Here is a 7,036-nt window from a genome sequence, read left to right as displayed (position 1 = left end):
CTAACACAAGTGGAGATATTATGCATATGATTTATTTATTTATTTAGTAAATTTTATTATCATTTATTAGATACTTTTGGGCGATAAATAAATAAAAAGTAGGAGATGAAAAGGTTACTAGAATCAATAGCGAACTTGCCAGACGAGCAGATGAGAAGGCAATTGACAATGAGCTCTATGAATTTTTACACATCGATAAAGCTTTTATGAAGCTCGAGTTGCAGATTTCATGATCTATTTTTTTATAAGCTGATTTCAATTCTCAGAGTTTTTGCAATTGTATTTCAATTTTTTTTAAAGTTATATTTATATAGTAATTAAAAAAGAGTGTCAAGAACTGTGTTCACAGGAATAGCCAAAAAAAGGTACGTCAAATATTTATAAGCATAAACATAATAAAAGAACTGTAATATAATTCCAGAAGGAATGGTGATCAATTAAGAAATAAATCAGTCAATAATGATCTTCTTTGAATGGTATTAGTTTACTGATAATTCAATAAAAGGAACGAATAAAAAATATAAAATCGATAAGTAAATAAAGCAGGTAATGTACATATTATGTTCATTATATAATTACATTTGATAATCGACCATCCAACAAAAGAAACATATACAAATAAATAAATGATCAGTTAATTACAAATAATTAATTAATGAATAAGTCAAGTATTGACTCTGCATTTTGCTCGCACACTAATAATAAAGATGAATTTGTGTGTGTGTGTGTGTGTGTGTGTGTGTGTGTGTGTGTGTGTGTGTGTGTGTGTGTGTGTGTGTGTGTGTGTGTGTGTGTGTGTGTGTGTGTGTGTGTGTGTGTGTGTGTGTGTGCATGTTGGCTCTTTACCATTTGACCTACAGCTAGAAAATTTGGCACACGTATACCTTGGAGGATGGGAAGGTGCACCTCGGTGCGATCTTTTTTTAAAAATTTGAATTAAAATATTAATTCATTAAAAATTAAAAAAAAACATTTGGGGTTTTATCCAGCGATAACTTCCGAAACTATTACATCATAAAAATTAATTTCACATTATTTCAAAATTTTAAAAATTGTCTTTTTAATTACACTAATTTAATAGTTGTACCAAATGTTGTCATTCTTTTAAAAATATTTTTTACCTATTTCGCCAAAACAGATTACAATGTTGTTCAAAACGTTCAATCGTAGAGAAATTCAAGCCGTTTTCATTGTTTAATCACGTGATTTTCTTCCACTACTTAAAGAAAAAAGATTCTGTTTAATATCCTCACAGTTTACAGGATGAATTAAAAAAATCGTATTACGTGAAATTCAGAAAAAAAAGGAACCATACATTTACATTTTTAATAACACTATGATCTCATAAGACTGGTTTATATATTAGAAAAATTCATGTACACAATATACAGTATTTACGTAAGACAGTTAAAATAATAAAACTTTTTCTGACAGTTTAGTAGAATCATGTATATGAAATTATATCTTAAGTGATTCAATAACATTGATTATGAATAGTACCAGCGGCGAGTCAGCTGATCACCAAAGAAGACTAGTATTTTTATATTATTAATGTAATAATAATTACATTTTTTATATATCTAAAAAGTGGAACAAACAAACAATTGAGTGTTATATTCGTTATACAATTATATAATATAATAATAATTACATCCATTTTAGCCGGAGTCCTGGCCTAGGGATAGTGCGTTTTCCCCGTGATCTGTTAGTCCCAAGTTCGAGTCCTTTTTCGGACATGGTTGTTCTTTATCCTATGTTCTATCTGTGAGGTGTGTGAAAGCCCCCCCTATGTAAAAAGAGGTTGTGCAAGCGGATGTGAGAGTGTCAACTTCGTATAAACTAAAAGTCAGACTTCTGCCCTCATATGCTTAGGGGCCTTGCCCTCAGAAGTCAGTGCATCCTACAAACTCGGCTTAAAATCGCTTATATCTTCAGAGGGCTCGTCTATGACAAGTGCCATACGTAACAACAACAATCATTATACATCTAACAAGTGAAATAAACAAACAGATGTTCGATTAATAAATAAATGTGCCATTGAACATTGTCTTCGGATGCTATATTCGTTACACAATTATATTGTCACGTAGATACTCTAGTGTGGAACTCAATGACACACACAAGAAGTAGAGCTAAACCAATGTATTAACTCAACTCAGAACACAGTGACTGACAGATCTTCTGCTTTTTTACTAGCAGGGAAAGTTCCAGAATACTTTTCTGGAGACAATAAGAAAAAGTCAAAAACACTTATCTGGTAAACCAAAGAAATGTCCAGATTCTTCTGGAACATGAAATAAAGGAAAACATAAAATCAAGGGATTAAATACCTACACAGACTGTGAATCGCATTGTCTGTAGGGAGATTCGAACTTACGATCTCTAGATTAAGAGACCAGAGCCATGACCATTCGGCCATGGAGAGTAGACTGCCTCTTTTCAATGCGGCAATACAATGTAATATAATGATAATTACATTCATTAGATATCTAAGAAGTGGAATAAACAAACAAATGATCGATTAGTAAATAAATGGATCAATTAATATCGTCGTTGAATGTTATATTCGTTATATGATTGTTTTAATTAATCGGTCATTCGAGACATAGGAAAAATTAAAGCAATTAAATGTAAAAACAATAAATAAATGGACGAATGAATATCATCTTTGGATGTTTATTCACTGTATGACTGTATTAGTTAACCGATCGTTCCAGCTATGGGAACAATGAAAGAAAATAAATGTTCGATTAATAAAGAAATGGACCAATAAATATAGTCTTTGGTGATATATCCGTTTTTGATTGTATTACCTGACCGATCATTCAAGATATGGGAAAAGTAAAGCAATAAATACTCGATTAATAAATAAATGATCCAATGAATATCACGTTTGGATGTTATATTCGTTATATGATTGTATTAGTTAACCGATCATTAAAGATATGGGAACAATTAAAATAAATAAATGCTCGATTAATAAATAACTGGGCTAATGAGCATCGTTTTCAAATGTTATCGCCCATGAGTATTAGTTAACCGATCATTCAAGATATGGTAACAATTAAAGTAAATAAATGTTCGATTAATAAATAACTAGGCTAATGAGCATCGTTTTCAAATGTTATCGACTATGAGTATTAGTTAACCGATCATTCAAGATATGGGAACAATTAAAGTAAATAAATCTTCGATTAATAAATAACTGGGCTAATGAGCATCGTTTTCAAATGTTATCGCCTATGAGTGTATGGATATATTTATTAATCCCTCACAGCTGTATTTTCTCAGTTGAAATATGATGAAAAATATTATAAACTTTGAATCTTTTTATATTTTTAAATTTTTATTTATACATTCTTCTAATACCATGACAATAAAAAAAAATTGTTCATTTCAGTGGTTTCATACATTTCTTACAAAAAAAAAAAAAAAAAAAAAAAAAAAAAAAACATCGTTGACATTAAATTTCTATACCGACTGAAAAAGCATTATTATTATTGCTGAAATTTTTATTCTCTTTCAAGTATCATTTTGCTACTCGAAATATTTCAGCATTACCAAAGAATCCTCCCCGCCCCAAGCCATAATTATCCTTAGTGATTTCGATTATATCTCAAAAGAATCATTAAAGTTTTAAAAATCTGATACTTTAGCTGTTTCAAACTTTAAAAAAAAATATGTTTGCTTTTCAACAACAATAATCTGAAACCATATTTAATTATAAAAACTCTAACTATTTGTTCATTTTTAATAAATTCCCCAGCTTTCAAAGAAGAATCAATAACAGTCACGGATTTACTTAGTAAAAGATTGTTGTTTTTACTTTCTTACAAAGGCATGTCTAGACTATTTTTTGTAACTAAACAATAGTCGGAAATCTGAGCTCATTTCTATTTGCTTCTAAAAGCACTCTTAAAATGTTGCAAGTCTTTCTATTTTTGTTAGGGTTTGCATTCCTTTCACATTTTTCTCTTGCTACAGTAGATAAAAATAAAGCACATAATACTTACATGTAGTTAGTATAGATATGGTAAATGAATAATTTTTTTGACAAAATAATATTATAAAATAGATTCGAGCTTCTTTAATACAGTAAAGCACCATTTATAACTCTTTAAAAAGAACTGATGTAAAATCGAGATGCTAATGGAAAAAGAGAAAAACAAAATGCAAACTCGAAACTTTAAAAAATAATTACCATTATTACAAATTTAATACTGTTAATATAAATTTATTAAAAAGATATCATTAGTGTAATACACATTAAAAATATTAATAAAATTTTGAAATTAAAAATTTATAGAAAAGTGTGTTTCTCGGGGGTGGGGGACCTCATAATTGAGAATGAGACGCTTCCGGTATGGTAATTGGTTCTCGCAACCCTTGAGGCTATGCGAAAGGATGAGGGTTGCTACCTCCCATTGATGAGGGAGTGTACTTCCTTAGTGAAGGGTTGTACCGTGACCGGTGATGGCCCTTAGGACTCGACTACAGTCCCCGCCAATGTTACTGTCACGGTGGTCTGGTTGTTCAAGTTTTTCGGGACGTTGAAGTACTTCTATGATTATCATAAAAGAGAGAAAAAAAACATACTTTTACTGCATATTTTAAAACTATTTCCATATCTTTTTATTTTATATGATTTTCATACAGGGATATATGTACATAGTTTAAAAAAAAAACAATCCTGTTCTGACATATTGATTTCTGGTGAATATTAGACACTTCACTGGGAATTAACTTTTTATTGATTTTTTTTTTTCATTCATATTTTGATGAATAAAATAAAATCGAAATTTTATAATGAGATTCACTGCGTCATGAAAAAAAAAAACGAAATAACTTTCACGCGTTCTTCTTCATCAGCAGCTTAATTAATATCGATAATTAGTCATCCATTAATTAATCGATTGTGATTGAAGTATTGATATTGATATCACAGTTGGAATATTCTACAAAAGTAATATCTGCTCTCAGTTGATTTCAGTTTTTTTTTTTTTTTTAAGATGGTTTGCACTATTAGGCATTTTTGAGAACTATTTATTTAGAGGTAGGAAAATTTTTATGCACATATATTAGAGTATAAATATGTCAAATATCTTTAAAAAATTTAAAATAAAATATATTATTTAAAACAAAATAAAAATAGAATTTTAAAAAATTTCAAAATATTCCAGATGAAGTAATTTTTAATTTTTTTTTCCTTATTTTTTCACCATATTAACTTATAAAAACACGACTGGAATGAAACTGGGTGTGATTCTGCAACTGAAATTTTTTTTAAAAAAATTAAGAAATAGTTTGATGCATACATAATGATTTTCATAAGAATCTTGTGCTTTTTCAGAACAAAAAAAAAAAAACTTTTCAAATATTTAAAAGAACACGAAACATAAAATAATACATAATTATAATTTTGTTAACAAATATTTTTTTAATCTCTAATCGAAATATTCACTATAAATTTTGTGTAATTTCTTCAAAAATTAGAGAAAAATAAAAGAAATTTAATATTTGATTGGAAAAAAAGTTTTGAGAAAAAAGCCATTAAAATATATTTTTTCCTCTGAGATCTAAAAATGTTCATTTTATTGAACAAAACACTTTATAAGGCTATTTTAATTAAATATAAGTAAAATATATTTTGGCGATGAAATATTTGCGTCAATTTTTGTAGCAATTTCAAAGTTCACCATCCCATCAACACCAAAACCGATGTACAATGAAATTTTGTGTTATATAATTAAGTATTTTATAATTATATGGCTATGAAAGACGCGGGATTATTGTTAAACGTTGCATAAACGAGAAACATCTAAGTGTTGCTTTATTGTATTTGATTGAAGAATTCATAATAAATCTTAAAATAAATTAGAGAGATTGGTCCCCCCCCCCACATCGCATAAAATTAAGGACCTAAGGTAAGGCCAAAATTTGACACAGAACTAACTATATTTGTAATCATGAGACACTACATCGAATTGCATTGATTTAAGTCATTTTATTTATGAGTTATTGAGTTTAAGTGTATGCGAAAATACAGACAATATATAGTCAACCCTTTGACAAATTTGGCTCAAAATTTTTTAAGATTTTATATTTTAAATGCTACACCTGTGAGCAAAATTTTATTTACATAGTTCTTCCATTCGAATCCATTTGTTCTAGAACAGTTAGGCAGACAAACTTCATTTGAGTGGATTTTATTCAAAATATAATAGAAATTTACAAATTTGGTCCAAAATACAAGTACCAAATTTCATTCATCTAGCTGAAAAAGTTTTAGTTAACTCTGAGTTGAGTTAGTTGAAAAGTGTTTTGCTAGCTAGTTTTTGAGTTGTTGTTTCGTTGTGTTGTTTCTTATGGCACATGCCATGGACAAGCCCGTTGTTACGAAGACAGCGATTTAAGCCGGTGGGGGAGCGTCTCTTGTTTTTTCAGTAGCGCCAACTAGGGCCAAGAGTACGACTTTGCTACTCACGCATCACTCATTCGCTTGCACAATCCTTTTTTACGGGAGGGCACATTCACACATCTCACAGATAGAACAACGGAAGAACAACCATACCCAAACCGAGACTCGAACCCAGGACGCCCATATCACGGAGATGACATGCTATCCCTATGCCAGGCCTTTTGAGTCATTCAATGTGTTCACATATCGGCAGATAAACTGGCAAAATTACATTTTTCGAATACGGAGGAAAATGAAGCTTTGAAATTCTTCAAAATCTCGAGTTCGAATGTTTGGACGATTACAATACTTCCTCTATACTTCATATAAGAGAAAAAAATAAAGAAGATTCGAACCTTTAGAAATCATCGTAGTATGGTAAAGTGTTAGGCTTGTTTTGTCGAATTTCTTTATTTTTAAGGTTTACTCTTAATCACATTGATATAATATTATCGCAAAGATAAAGAGATCGCACACACACAAAAAAAATTGTTTAACCCCTTCTCGTACAATGACGAGTCTGAATTGTGTATCATCGAATTGTTGAATTTTTAATTTTAAATTTGCAATCAAGTGAAA

This window comes from Argiope bruennichi, chromosome 4 (assembly GCF_947563725.1).
Source record: "Argiope bruennichi chromosome 4, qqArgBrue1.1, whole genome shotgun sequence".
Lineage (NCBI taxonomy): Eukaryota > Metazoa > Arthropoda > Arachnida > Araneae > Araneidae > Argiope > Argiope bruennichi.
This window is presented reverse-complemented; position numbering follows the sequence as displayed.